This window comes from Pantherophis guttatus, chromosome 1, assembly GCF_059756535.1.
Source record: "Pantherophis guttatus breed Tessera chromosome 1, ASM5975653v1, whole genome shotgun sequence".
Lineage (NCBI taxonomy): Eukaryota > Metazoa > Chordata > Lepidosauria > Squamata > Colubridae > Pantherophis > Pantherophis guttatus.
The window spans coordinates 241,307,298-241,321,021 of record NC_142063.1 but is presented as its reverse complement, the minus strand read 5'-3'; the positions used below and the strand labels follow the sequence as shown (position 1 = coordinate 241,321,021).

Genomic DNA, 13,724 nt, shown 5'->3' with positions numbered 1-13,724 from the left:
GTTTCACTCCTCATCCAAGAAGCTTCTTCAGCTCTGACAGGATTTTTTTGGGGGGGGGGGATGGAAGAATTTATATTCCTTGCAGACAGCTTGTAATGTGCTTCCCTTTAGAGGGTCGTTAAAGCACTTGAAGGTTTAACTGTGTCCTCAGGGTCACCTGCAGACTACAGGAACCAGGAGCACTACTCAGGTAACCTGGAGGACACAGATAAACCTCCAAGTGCTTCAAGGACCGTCTAAGAGGATGCAAATTACCACTGTCTGCAAGGGATATAAACCCTTCCTCAATGTCCTGTCAGAGCTGAAGAAGCTTCTTGCATGAGAAGAGAAACGTCTTCAAACGAAAAAAACAAGAAAGTCCAGTTGCCTCCTGACAAAGCACATTTAGGACAACCCTTCCTCCCTCCCTCCCTGTCTCCATGCCCAGCTCTTCCTTATTAACTACGCCGCGCAGTCGGCGGCTTCTTCCTGTTCGAAGCTCCGCCTTCGACAAGCGCGGGGAGAGGGGAAACCTCCGCGCGCGAGAGAAGCGGTGCACAAAGTCTCGGCTGGGCCGCGCGGTGCTTGAGACGGGCCCGGGCTCTGGCTCTCGCTCCCCTCCCACGCCTCGGTTCCATGGCGCGTCCTCCAAATTGGCGGGGAGATGGGGGGGCGAGAAAGGCAAGGAGGAAATGGTGTAGCTAGTATGCGGGAGTGATCGCCCGCCGCGCGCTGGTCGGTGGCTGCAGCTTGTGAGCACTTCTCCGTGTATGTATGCGTGCGCGCGCGCTCTCAACTCGTCTCCCCTTGTAAACAACGCCGCCCGGGCAGGGCAGTTTCCTGCAAGCTCTTGCTCGAGGACCGCTTTATTATTTTGAGCACCTGCCTGGCTCGCATTGCCTGTAGTTGAAGTCGAGCAATGTGCTTGTCAGGTGTGTGAAGCAGGGTGTTGCACCTTGACAGTTTCTCTCCCCCCCACCCGCATCAGTTAACAACCTTTGGGTCACCGTCGTTTCTAAATAAAATAGGTCCGTCATGGTGACATCACTTTCAAAAAGATCCCGTACTTCCTTTAGTTAGATCATCCTGCATATATGTTTGTTTTTTTTAAAGGACGGGGCAAGTGCTGTAGGTCTATATTACTTAAGGACATTTGAGCTCTGACACTTCCTTATGAGTGCGCGCTCCCTGCTCATCTTACAAGAATAATTATTGAAGATATTTGAATGCTGTTTTAAGAAGTCAAGTGGGGAAACAATAAAACGATACAGTAATTACAACATAAAATCACAGCAAAGTAATACAAACCCTAGCCTAAAAGCAGACCTACTAAAAATACTCCAAAATGCTAAATGGAAGCAAGATTTTATTATGACCGCTTTGAAAAGCAAGTGGGAATCAATTGTAGCTTCAAAGTGAAACTGAGAACAACTTAAAAAGCTTCTTGGTTGGAGTTTGGTTGTGTGTGTGTGTGTGTGTGTTTTCAGGTTGGTCTTTTGGGTGACCAACAGGACAAGTTTCTATAGTTTTCTTGGTAAGATTTGGAAAGTGATAAGTCATTGCCTGCTCTCTTGGGCTGAAAGAGAATGACTGTAGGGCAGGTCAAATCTTAAAGCAGCAGCTCACAGAATTAATGAATTTATTTCTGAGACAACTATTATATGCAATTGCAAATTGATTGGTTTTACATTGGACCACCTGAATGGCAGGGGAGATAGTTATTGTACAAAGTAGGGAAGCCTGGCATATGTCACTTGAAGCCAGAATGTCAGGGCAACTTGGTCCTTGAAAGATGTTGATTGACTAACAGTGTCAATCTCAGATTCTTCTGGCCTGCTGTAAGGTTTAGCTAATTGCCACCAACATTTAATTGAAACTCCTTTTTTATGCCCAATTATTCTATTAACATCTAACCCAGCGGTGTAAAACTCACGGCAGCATCACTTGATGTATTGGGGCTTTTTTTCCCCCTTCGCTAAACTGGGCGTGGGCAGCGCATGACGCATCCGGCCCGTGGGCTGGCAGTTTGACAGCCATGATCTAACCACAAGTTTACTCATTAAATAAAAATGAAGAGGTATTCATTTATCTTTGCCTGCTAAGTTCTGTTTATTTAAAATTATGTTTATTCTTCACAGAAAATGTTTACACTTTTTTCTTACTTTCTTTCTTACATTTCTACTCCACTTTCTTACTCTTGGAAGTAAGAGTTATAGTTTCCCTTTCTTCAACATAGTGTATATAATTTAATATTTAAATCCCCTTCCCAACAACCATCTTTTTTTTTTTAATTTGATTTATATGCCGCCCTTCTCCGGAGACTCAGGACGGCTTACAATGCGTTAAGCAATAGCCTTCATACTTTTGTATATTTATACAAAGTCAGCTTATTGCCCCCACAAACTGGGTCCTCATTTCACCTACCTTAGAAAGGATGGAAGGCTGAGTCAACCTTAGTTGACTTAGACTAGATGTGTCACGCGCTGGCCACGTGCACCCCCGGTTTAGCGAAGGGGAAAAAAGTCACGATATGTAACATGACGACAACGTGATGCCGCGAATATGACACCCCTGACTTAGACTGTGAGACCTCATTCAGTGAGCTTCTGTAATCAAGGGTACGTGAACCTAGATGTTCTCTATCTTAGTGTATCATCTTAATATACCATACTATTGTCCTCCTTTCAGATTTACAAACTTAAAAAAGAAAAAAAAAGCTAAATTATTTAAACATGGGTGTTTATTGGCCAGTTGGGATAAATATGTGGCCTGTTCAGTTAATCCTAGATCTTTGTAAAGTGGGGCTCATAGTTTGGTTGATTATAGGATCTAATACCTCCTCTCTGACAGCTTCTTTCAAATGTGCCTTGTCTTGTCAGTAATTAGTCTGATTATAGAACTACTGTTTTTAGTGCCTTACAACTGTTCAGTATATGTTTGAGAGGTTAGTGGTTCTGATGCTGTAGACTTGTTTGACCTAAATCATGTTTCTGTTGGTACACTAAATCCCTTTACTGCCTATCCTGGAAAGTATGGCTAAACATATTTCCTTTGAGTTGCAGACCTTTTCCCATTTGATTTCTGGATAATCTAACCCAACATAACTTCTATTAAAGTAAATTATATTCCAGTTTGACATATGTAACCCATGCAACATTGAACAGTTACCATTTATTTTTCTACCCTCTGTTTCACTCACAGTTACTACTATTACTGTTATATCTTATAAGAGACAATTCAGGTGGATTTTTATTTTTTGTATTCTTTTGCTATATACAGAAGAATATACACTTGGGGAAGTACAGTATTTATTTTTCAAAATTATACTCCAGGAAAATGAGAACATAACCATTGTAGTGAGATGCCAGAAAAAAATTGCAAACAGTTCTGTGAAAATGAAATATTCTCGGTAGCCACAGAAATTCAAATGAAAACAAACATAGAATAGCATCAGGGAGAAAAAAAAATGCTTTGTTTTAAGATTTCATTGAAGATCCCACTAAATAAGAATTCGATTTAGCAGCTATCAGTCTGCTGAGTAGCAAAGCAGTGTCATAAAAATAAGTGGTTCCATATACTTGAGGTGTTATCTAGAAATGGAAAATATAGATCTAAATTAAAAACACATATTATTAAGAAACAAAGTCTTAAAAAATCCAGTGAATTTCTAGAATATATAACATTTGAGATAGAATAAATATAAGGACATTTCAGACTAAATCATAGAATTTTCTGGACAATATCCAAATTCATAATGAATGCCTGTGGTTTGTTATTGTAGTGTTAGGGAAGGATAGACAGAGCAAACACTGCTCTCCAATTAATGGATATGGTATTAGAATCCTAGGTCTCTGCTCTTTCTCCTGTATGGGCTCCTCTTCTGCCATAAAAATAGGTATATTGTCAGCCAACTCTCATTTTTTGTGTTTTAAATGATCTCTGTATCTTGGGGATCAAAGGGGTATTAGATATCTCATTATTTTGCATTTTACAACATTATTTTTTCTTACTCAATGAGGAAATTGCTGCTACCATCTTTCTCTCTCCTTTTGTCAGTTCTTCCCTGCTTTTTTCCTTCCTGCACAAAATGGTGATTAGAGGCAGCAGTGGCCACATCTGTAGAAAAGCCTTATCTTCCTATTCTATGTTAGGCAGGCAAAAAGGCCATATCTTTTTCTCCCGCATGCTTTAATGGTGGGGCTATCTATTTTTGCTGCCATGGCAAGGTCTCTTCAGGGCTTGTGAAGCAAAAGAAACTTCTCTCTCAGAGCCAGGCACGGGGTTTCTTACTGTCCCAGCTGTCCCCAGTTCTGTGGGGAGCCATTGTATATGTTGATATGAGAAGAAGTTAATAGTTCAAAACCACTTGTTGACAGGAACTCTAATAACTGACACGGTCCTTGTTGACCTGAGTGATGACCAATCTGGTAGAAGATTCTTTTTCTCTTTTCTTTCCATATTAAATGGTTTGGTGAATATACTTAGTCTAGCTCTTTTGCTAAACTCTGTCTAGCATGGCTGATTCATCTGCTAGGCTGCACTACTGCCAGCATAACTTTCAATTTCATTAGAGCATCACAAGCCGCTTCCCGACAACAAAGGGTATATCCAATTATCCATGGAAGGACAAGGGAGCATCCCTGGAGGGAAATTATTTGTTTGTTTGTTTATTTGTTTATTAAATTTATTTGCCAACTAGCTAATTGTGGGATAACTCTAGTTGACTTATAACAATAGAATAGAATAGAATAGAATAGAATAGAATAGAATAGAATAGAATAGAATAGAATAGAATAGAATAGAATAGAATTTTATTAAGTGTGATTGGACACACAAGGAATTTGTCTTGGTGCATATGCTCTCAGTGTACACAAAAGAAAAGATATGTTCATCAAGAATCATAAGGTACAACACTTAATGATAGTCATGGGGTACAAATAAGCAATCAAATCATATTAGGAAACAGTCAATATAAATCGTAAGGATACAAGCAACAAAGCTGCAGTCATACAGTCATAAGTAGGAGGAGATGGGTGATAGGAACGATGAGAAGATTAATAGTAGTGCAGATTTAGTAAATAGTTTGACAATGTTGAGGGGATTATTTGTTTAATGGCATTTGGGAAAAAAATGTTCTTGTGTCTAGTTGTTCTGGTGTGCAGTGCTCTATGCGTCGTTTTGAGGGTAGGAGTTGAAACAGTTTATGTCCAGGATGTGAGGGGTCTGTAAATATTTTTACAGCCCTCTTTTTGACTCGTGCAGTATACAGGTTGGTAGCAATTGTTTTTTCTGCAGTTCTAATTATCCTCTGAAGTCTGTGTCTGTCTTGTTGGGTTGCAGAATCAAAAAACAAAGAAATGAAAAGAAGTGTAAACGTAACAGTAGCAAAATACTGTTTTGCTGAAACAATACAATAAACAACGAAAATACAGTAATATGTATTGATATTGATTAGAATGCAGTATTGCAAGTTAATTCAGATCAGTGCCAGGAGTTTGATCCTCACCGGCTCAAGGTTGACTTAAGTTCATCCTTCTGAGGTCAGTAAAATGAGGACTCTGATTGTTGGGGGCAATATGCTGACTGTAAACTACTTAGAGAGTGCTGTAAAGCACTATGAAGCAGCATATAAATCTAAGTGCTATTGCTATTGCTGCTGCTAATATGAGATTAAAAGATGGGCAAGGAGAAGCAGGGAATGTAGGGGAGAGGTGAGGATTGCTGTCAATCTAGTAGCCGTCTCCAGTATGCTGTTCCCCCATTGGATCCCCGGGCCAATTGCCAGAGTCAAGTCTTCAGGCTCTTGTGGAAGGATAGGTGGGTGGAAGCAGATCTCATATTGGGGGTGGGTGGGTTAGGATGTTCCAGAGGGCTGGTGCTAAAACAGAGAAGCCTCTTCTTCTGGATCCTGACAGCTGGAGTTCTTTGACTGATGGCATCCACCACAGGCCCTTTCTTCTAGCATGAGTGAGGCGGGCCTGATCTAGCAAGACAAGATGGTTTATTGTTTATGGTTGGTTGTATAGTCAACCAGATGTTCAGACTGGATTTGGCATTTTTATCCGCTTGTTGAATCCTTCCCAATGACCTGGTGTAGGCAGATTTTGTTTTTTGATGGAGTTAAAGGTATCATCGCAGGTTGTAAGCTCCTCCAAGTAGAGCTGCCTTTTGCAATTTATTATTATTATTATTTAATTTTTCCATACTCATTTTGTGAGTAGCACCCCTATAGATTAGTACATTGGTTAGGAATCTTCGTAAATTACTTGGCATCATACATAAATATAGCAAATGTTTTGGAACTAGTTATACCTCCTTAATGCTTTTTAGAGCATTATACATTTCTTTTTAGATTGGCTTTACTGAATTAGTTTCATATATCCCTGGTTTGTTTGCTTTTTTAATATGCTGCTTTACTTTTAGCATACTGTTGTCTTCTACTGTGTTTGGCCTTTTAATACTAGGCTGACATGGTGCTTAAATTCCAACTGAAAGTGGTTGTTTTTATTTTTCAATTGAATATTCAAAGAAAGATAGCATATTAATATTAACAACATTAATTTAAATAATAAACCATATTATTTTACATATAATTAGCTTATGGTAATTTTCTTAAAATTATAGAAATGTTTGAAAAAGAAGAAATAGTATTTAATTATAATTATATAACATGTTAATAATAGTATATTAACAACATTTGTTAGATTTAATACAGCTGCTTACTCCTGTGGACATGTTTACAAAATATAGTCCAAAATAAAAAAAAAACAATTAAATTTAAACCATTAAAAACTTAAAACGGAACAAAAAAACTCCTGTGTATATTTTAATTTTCCTACCTTTCCTACTTTTCCTTAGATATTGCTTTTAAATTATAGTTGGAAAACTGTAGGGGAAAGAAATGTTTTCTCCACTTATCTCATTCCCGTAAGGTACTGTGGAAACAGATCTGTGTTGTCTCCCTTTCCTTGGGAAATAAAAACCATTATCTTGTGCTGAATACACATTTTCAGGGAGCTTCTGATACACAGGGTTCTACTAGGTGGTGTCTGTTTGTAAAAGTTATTATCTGCCCATCTTACTATATGGTAACTCTGGGTAGCTAACAATATTACAAGATAAAACTTTATAAAAATTATATAGTTATAAAAGGAGCTTGTGCCCAATATGAATACTATAATACCATACGTTATCAAAAGTCTAATAAATAGCCCTGTACTAAACTCAACAGTTGTGAATACCAGTGGCAGAGGAAATTTATTTAAGAAGTCCTAGAATTTAAATTTAGATTCTTAAGCAACAAAAATTAGCCAAAATAGCTTTCTTTAAAGAACGTTTCCACTTTCCAGCTATATAGGCAGATTTGAGTAGATGGGAAAGAAATGAAATGGGAAATGACTTAAATTTTAGGATTTTTAACTTCAAACCAGAAATAGAACAGCTTTTAAATTTGCGACTTTGTAGTTCACAAATAATTAGTTTGGAGAAAAAGTGATTGTTATGAAAATCTATTAGTATATTCATTCTAGAGACGGGTTAAAAACAAGCTTAATGTTTTATTTTTTGAAAGTGTCAAACATTACTAGCACAATAGGTATAACTAGGAAAATTTGTGGGTAGTAGCTTTTCTCTAAATTATTTAGTACTTATCCATAGCAGTCTAAAATTAATTATAGGGTCCATATTCCATTGTGTCAAGTATTAAAGAGTAGCTATTTATTTCCACAGGGACAAATGCTGCTAACACTTCCTTCTAATTACCTTGCCATTATATGTAAATACAGCCTAAACTTGGAGATTCATAATTTCAAAATAGTTTTTTTAAAAAATAGTTTTGTTCCCTGTTGAAGTTTTATTTCTGCATTGTACTAATTTGAATAGTCTTCACTTAACAGTCATTCATTTAGTGACCTTTTATAGTTATGGTGGTGTTGAATGAATGATAATTACACCCAATCTCTGAAGTTATGGCTGTTGCAGTGTCCCTGCAATCACATGATCAACATTCAGGTGCTTGGCAGCCCTTCTGCACTTATGGCCACAGGTGCACTTCAATTCCCCCCATGCTGTCCCAGCACTGCTGCTTCAAGCCCTGTGCTGCAGCCAGCAACAACAGTGCAAATCTCCAGCTGCCTCCCTTGTCCTGCATTCTTCAGGCCCTGTGTGCCCACTGGACTTTTACTGTCTTCCTCTAGCCTGGCTCATGGGAGGCAGCTGCTGTTCTACACCAGGCCTTCTTCCCACATCCGCTTGCATCGTTCTCCAAGGAGTGTGCAGTGTTCTCTAATCAGCACAGAAAGCCTTCTGAAAGCTTCTGGGGCCTTCTATAACCTTGAAAGAAAGCCATGCCTACCATTCTCCAAATTATGCAAGTTGTTCTTGTGATGCTTCAGAAGCTTGTGAAGACTTTCTAAAGCAGTGTTTCTCAACCTTAGCAACTTTAAGGTGTGTGGACTTCAACTCCCAGATTTCCTTAGCCAGCATCGGGGGTAAAATGTTCCTGGTTCGGACCGGATCGCCTGATCCGGTAGCGATGGCAGCGGGTGGTTTGGAGAACCGGTAGCAAAAATCCCTACGCCCCCCCCCCACCATGCCCATCTGAGCTGCACGATCATCAGAGGCTTTTTTTTTAATTTTTAAAAGCATTTTTCTACAACCTCTTCCGCCCAAAAAATGATTTTAAAAGTAAAAAAAAAAGCCTCTGATGATCGCGCGGCTCATCAGAGATCGTCAGAGGCTTTTCAAAGCATTTTTTCTGCAACCTCTTCGGCGAAAGCAGTTGTAGAAAAAGAAAAGCCTTTAAAAGCCTCTCTGACGGTCTCAGCTGAGTTGCCTGATCGTCAGAGAGGCTTTTCAAAGCATTTTTTCTTCAGCCAAAGAGGTGGTAAAAAAAATGCTTTGAAAAGCCTCTGACGATCCCAGCTGTGTTGCCTGATCGGCAGAGGCTTTTCAAAGCATTTTTTTGCAACCTCTTCAGCTGAAGAGGTTGTAGGAAAAAATGCTTTGAAAAGATTTTTTTTAAAAAAAAGTTGGCCACGCCAACCCAGTCACATTACCCCCCCCCACTAAGCCACGCCCACAGAACTGGTAGTAACAAATTTTACGTTTCACCCCAGCATGACTGACTGGCTGGGAAATTCTGGGAATGGAAGTCCATACATCTTAAATTTGCCAAGATTGAGAAACACCGTTCTAAAGCATCACAAGAATAGTGTGTATAACTTTGAGAATGGTGAGTGTAGCCTTCTTGTGAGGTTTCAGAAGGCCTCAGAAGCTTTCCAAAAGTAGGAGTTTCGTGGTGCTGGGGTGGCTGGCAATGGCTTGGGGCTAGCAGTTCTTGGTGACAGCAGGGCTGTGGCTGAAGTAGAGTCTGGTGGGGGTGTGATCAGCTGAAACTGCTAAAGGCTCTTAAACTCTACTTCAGTCCCAGCGCTGCCACAACCAAAGAGTACTACTGTGCAGAGTTGCCAAAAGCTTAGAAATGAGTTGGGGGAGATAGGTGAGAGCAGGAGTTGAAGAGGATAGGGGAGGCTTCTGTGGGGCAAGCCTGAGGGAGAGAAGGGGAGAGGAGAGGCCGATCGTAACTACTCATTAATTTTCAAGCTGTAAGTTTTGATTTATCAAGCCCAATCACATAGTTTCACAGCAGAGCATGTATATTCAGCTAGTAATTAATATAAAAGCTCAGCAGAGCCCCCTCAAACTTGTACTACAAATGTATACATACTTCGTGCACAAGTTTGTAATGGAAGAAATGGAAGGAGGTTTGTTTGTCTATTTATTTATTTAATTTATATGCTGCCTGGAGCTCCTGAAATGTGAGATATTAGTTAAAGAAATAATAATGAATAAATACATATTATAATTACATAAAGAAATGCATGATCGGAAGTATATTGTTATTTCAGCTTACATTAATGGACTGAATTTATGTAAGTAGCATTAAGACAAAACTAGTAACTGCAATTTTTCTCCATAATAAATTTTAAAGGAAAAATGTATGCGAATGAATCAACAGCATACATTACAATGGAAACAGTTATTTGGGAAGATTCTTTGAAATTTCCTTGAAGAAATATCTTTCGAACATTATTAAGTGCGATATGCAAACATCAAATCATCATACAGTTTATTTTAAAATAGTTCTAAAATTATTCTGAAAATTATACTGTTGAAGCAAAGATGAATCTCAATCCTGGTTTTGAGTGGATGTTGGTAAGAAATGATACATCAGAACAATGTGAGGCTATTTGTCTTTTCAAATAACTCCTAGTTTAAAAAAAATGGAGAAAGAGAAAATTGGGCTTGCCAAAACAAAATAATTCTGCTTTTACTGCTTTGAACAGGGCTAAAATTCTGCCTGTACATTTCTTTGCACAGACATGCATGGAATTGCTCTGTCTGTTCTTTAGATGTTTTAATATGAAAATGATGAGAATTATTAACATTTCTTGACTTTATTTTTAGAAAAAATAAAATGACTTTGAGATGCAGACAATGTTTAGTAAAATATAGCTCATGTTCTGGTAAATGCCTCTTACAAAAATCCTGCATCTGTTTTAAGATGTATTCTGTCATCCTCTTTGCAAATTCCCAATAGGTTATGAGCATTACTTCTCTTTGCCATTGAACATAAAAAGCTATGAGCAAAGCCAAAAAGGTTAACTGAGGGAGTTCATGAATCTATACAAAAATATCTTTTCCAAGGTTAATTTAATTCTCACATTTGTAAGCCTTTTTGAACACGCACCTTGCATTTTTCTCATTTTGTGAAAATGACTTTTTAAACCATGCCTGTGCATGTACATACATGTAAAGATGTTCATGAGAATTTTGTTATAAGGTTAATAATTTCTTAAAACTGACATTATGTAAAAATTACATAATGTGTTAATAGATTGGGCAGTATATTATCACAATGTTTTTAAATTGTTGTTTATTTATACCTTGCCATTATTATTTTTATAAATAATACAAGGTAGCAAATACATCCAATATTCCTTCCTCCTTCTATTTTCCCATAATAACAACTGTGAAGGCGAGTTAGACTCGCAAAGAATGACTAATCCCCATTTTAGGCATGAAAATCAAGTAGATTGTGGGTCAGTCATTGTCTCAGCCAAACCTTCTCCATGGGATTATTGTTGTGGGGAAAAAGGAGATGAAAGGAATATTATATATGTTTGCCACCTTGAATTACTTCTAAAATAATAAAGGTGGGATAAAAAATCTCCTCCCCCTCATCTTTCATCTATCATCTTCATCATTAGTCTTTACTGATCATATCTGAAAGTTTTTCTTTTACCTTACTGTGTATAATTGTAATCCAGATTTCCCCAATCTTTCTGGCTTTGTGGACTAGCGGGGGGTGGGGGGGAGGGGATGGTTCTGTGTGAATGGCTGGCAAGTGTGTGTGTGCAACTTGATTTGTGTAAGTGGCAGGCATGGGCGCCCACTGCTCGTACGAATGGAGCACATGCCCACAAGGAGATACATGTGTGCTTTTGCCCACCACTTTTGTGGCCTGGTTCTGAATGGCTCACGGCCCAGTAGTGGGTTGGGGACCCCTGGTGTAATGAATATAATATATTAATCATACATATAAAAAAGAACAAGGCAAATAAGGAATATATGGAATATATGTATACCCACTCTATAACTGTGTAGCTTTAGATGTGTCATATATGAAACTATAGTGCAGTGAAGGCTAACCTTTTCCAGACTGAGTGCCCAAAGTGCATGCATGTGAATGCGTGCCCGAACCCCCAAAATGCTATGCAGCCTCCGGGCATGCGTGCGTTCCAGGCATGCGCAGCAGAGACCCGACAACCAGCTAGCTGGTGGGAGGCGTGTGTGCATGCGCAGTGGAGCGGAACTGGGGCAATGGCTCACATGCCCACAGAGAGAATGCTGCATGCCACCTGTGGCACGCATGCTGTAGATTTGCCATCACTGCTATAGTGTAATAAGTTTTTACTCTTAACCAATTTTTATAGGCCATAAAATAATGCATAATATAAAAAAATGGTGCCTACATGTTATTAGTTGGTAAACATATTTCATTGCTCCATGCATTATTTCTATACTTATATGAAAACATTTTTAATTCAATTCAATGCATTTTTTTCTTGCAGTTTTACAAAAAAAATTACACACACACACCATGTTTTCCCTAAAATAAGACCCTGTTTTATATTTCTTTGAACCCTCAAATAAGCGCTTGGCCTTATTTTTGGGTAAGTCTTATTATTTTGGGGCGCATGGAGCAAGATGAGGGTCCTCTTGCCATCTTACTTGATTTCCAGTTCTGTCTTCCTAACCCTAACCAGAGGAACTGGCGGGAAATGCACATATCCTTAAATATTTTGGGGGAGGGCTTATTTTCAGGGTAGTGTTTATTTTTGGGGAGAGGTCTTATTTTTGGGGAAATACTATATATATATATATATATATATATATATATATATATATATATATATATATATATATATATATATATATATATATAGTAAAACTGCAAGGCAAAAAAATGCATAAAGACTACCTCTTAGGAAAAGAAAAAAAAGTAGCTCAATGCATTTTTTGATAAATAATAAGATTGATTCCATTCCATGACTTACATTTTGATTGAGCAGATCTGAACTCAGAAAGTGCCAGGTGGTAACAATGGGTCATTTTGGTTTATTCCCAGATTTATAGTTTGACAACTGTTCTATGTTACTACATTCCATTTCATACAATTATTGCCAACATTATATGTTATAATAAGGGAGATAATATATATATGGATAGTATATAGAACACGACTTGTCTTTTAGGGACTAGGCCAAATTTGCCATATGAGTAATTGATTGTTTACAAGTCTTCTTGTAGTTAATAGTAGGGATTTGGGGAAAATATAGTTTTTTCCTCTAGGTAGGTAAATTTTCTCAGCTTATTTCTGGATATTTTCATATTTTCTGTATTCAGATTTTGGTTCACTTATTTATTGTATCCTTCATATTTGTGAGCAATGAACTTGTTTGTTTCCATCAAGAATTTCTTTGAAATAGGTATTACTGGATTTGAACCCAAAAGGCTCAAACAGATTTTTATTATTAGAGCTGTGCAAAGCGCTACAATTATATTTCTTAAAAAGCAAGTGGAAGTGAAGCAACCGTGTTTGAAGTATTAAAGAAACTATCTGCTCTAAAAGGCTTAGCTGTTCTTAACAAAGGCTATCCTCAATACAAGTAGTCAAACAAGGACTGTCTTTGAAGCAGCCGTATGATCTTCTAAAGGATGTTGCTTCTTTAATACTCTTTGCACAACCCTACTTAACTAAAAGTGTTTGTGATTTCAGCACACATGCTCTTGTACTATTTGTTGTCAAGTCTTTTGACCAAAGTAATTGTTAGTTCATACAAAGTGTGCGATGTATGTTGTAGCTCAGCAGCAGTCGTTTTGTGCTATGCCCAGTTGTAGGACCTGTTTCCTAATTTCCATTTCAATTCTTCAGTTCTTTTGAGATTAAGTTTTGTTTTGTTGTTGTTACAAGATACCATAAATATTGTAATCAATTATTACTTTTTGGTGGGAGGAGTGCCTTTGACTTTGCTAATTGCCTGAACTAGTTCCTGTGGGTTTTCTTGTTTTGTTTTGTTTTTTTGGAAATATGTTGGAAGTTGTTTGCCATTACCTCCTTCTTAAGGATGAGAGAGAATACGGTAACTGGCCCAAGGTCACCCAGCTGCCGTTGTGCCTAA

General features: G+C 38.1%; 1 protein-coding gene across 2 annotated transcripts in view; it reads left to right on the top strand.

The window, feature by feature from the left end:
- Positions 1–470: 470 nt before the first annotated feature.
- Positions 471–13,724, top strand: part of FBXL4 (F-box and leucine rich repeat protein 4) — a 43,163-nt gene continuing 29,909 nt past the window's right edge. Inside the window, exon 1 of one of the 2 annotated variants that reach the window (XM_034409050.3) lies at positions 471–747. The gene's annotated coding sequence lies outside the window, so the exon portion shown is untranslated. Of the gene's footprint in view, positions 912–13,724 lie in introns of both variants that reach the window. The other variant, XM_034409052.3, reaches the window with a different exon arrangement.